The sequence below is a fragment of the Octodon degus genome, unplaced genomic scaffold, assembly GCF_000260255.1.
Source record: "Octodon degus isolate 3935 unplaced genomic scaffold, OctDeg1.0 scaffold00016, whole genome shotgun sequence".
Taxonomy (NCBI): domain Eukaryota; kingdom Metazoa; phylum Chordata; class Mammalia; order Rodentia; family Octodontidae; genus Octodon; species Octodon degus.
The window spans coordinates 10148156-10150090 of record NW_004524592.1 but is presented as its reverse complement, the minus strand read 5'-3'; positions in this window follow the sequence as shown (position 1 = coordinate 10150090).

Here is a 1935-nt window from a genome sequence, read left to right as displayed (position 1 = left end):
GGTGGGGTCAACACGGCACACTGGGAATTGAACCCCAGCCGCTGAGCTCTGCCTAAGCAGGCATTTTAGTCCGCTGACTTATCTGGCCAGCCCCTCCAGGTTTCTTTTAAAAAAAAATTATTTGATACAAAGTCTCCCTACACAGCTCAGCTACCCTTTGTGCTGGGATCACAGGTGTGCGCCACCACACCCAGTTGTTCCGGAGCAGTACCCGGGATCAAACTTGGGTCCTTTGGCCCGCCAGGCAGGTGCTTAGACCACTGAGCTATCTCCCCAGCCCCTACCCAACTTTCAACCATGAAAAGTCTCTGGGTTCCAGTAGAATCCCACTGTTCTTTAAATCTCATTAAAGATCACATGATAAGTCTCTGATGTCATTTATGTTCTACTATTTTATTTCTGCTTTCTGATTGTGATATTCACTAAGGAAAGTGAAACAGAAATAGGTTTCCTGGGCCTTTTTTTCTCATTTAAATTCTTTGAAAAAATATCTTAAGCCCTTGAATCAGGTTCTCCTTAATTTCGTGTTAATGAGTTAGGAGCAGCAGAAGGTACATTATGTAATGTCTCCATATAGCTGTTGCTGGATCTATGTTTTCACTTTTTCTATTTACTTTTTTTGTTTTTGAGAATCCACTGAGGTTACAATGGTGAATAAGATAGACATGGTCCCCATCTATTTAGAATTTATATGCCAGTAGGTGAGATTCGAAGTAGCAGTCATAAATAATTGGAATAGAGGCACTGTTTCATACCAGGCAAATCCCAGGTCAGGGTGAGCCATACTAAAGAAGAATACAAATAAATAAACTAAATATAACAGCTTGCGACACACACTATGAAAGAAATAAGGAGTAAGTAGAGAGGTAAGCAAGAACCAGATTGTCTGTTTATGGATATATAGCTACTAAATTGTGCCGTCTCATCTATCAAATTTTAAGCGCTCTTAAAGTAGCACTCATGACCGTCATTTCCTATGTATCTCTACGTGACACCTTGAAATGGTGCTAAGCACTTGACAAGCTTTGAACAAATGTAGCCATGACTGGATGACAGGGCATGCTTGCATGTTCAGTCACCCGTCTCCAAATTTCCTTGTTGGCCACAGTCACAATACACTTCTTGGTTGTAACCCTTTTATTGCCTGCCCTTGTCCTCTTTATTTCTTCATGTTTTGCTAGTATGTGGCTGATAAGGGTCGGAAAGGAAAATGTCAGGGGCATCAGCGTTGAATGAATCACAGAAAAGCTATTTACATAAAAATGCCAACCCCTCAATTGTGGCATTGTCGTCAGGGAAAATGGTTAGGTTTCATCAATGGTCAGCCTGGAAAAGAAGAAAGCCAGTGTAACCACTCAGTGTCATATTCAGGAAGAGAGTCTAGGAACTGTGCATTAAGACTCTGCCTATCACTGGCAATCTGCTGTATTTTAGCTTCCACATCTTCTCCTTAAATAATTGAGACCTGTGATTACCAAGGAGCCCTCACTGCAAAGTTTATTTGATGTCTAAGGTTTAAGCCTATAGACAAATAAAGTTGGAAAGGAACAGACAGAAACTCAATCCGTCAGCTTGCCTGAAGCCTCCCACAGTGATGTTTTCTGATTTCAGGAAACAGTCCTTGTTTCCTGGAAGGGTTTCTTTCCTGCAGGGACTCCCTACCCTCTGAGGGATTGGAGTATTGGGGATGTGGTCCAAGGTTTGCCTCTGCAGTATTCTTGTTGCTTCCTGTGAAAGGATCCTAAGAATAGGGATTGAAAGATGACAAGTAGCCATAGTGATTTTTCCTAAGCAGATTTTTCATTTCCTGATATAAAATGGTGATCATTTGGGAGAATATCACATGTGGTGCAAAAAGTACAATCCTGAACACGCCCGATGCCCCTGACATTTTCTTTTCTCACCCATATCAGCCACATACTAACAAAACATGAA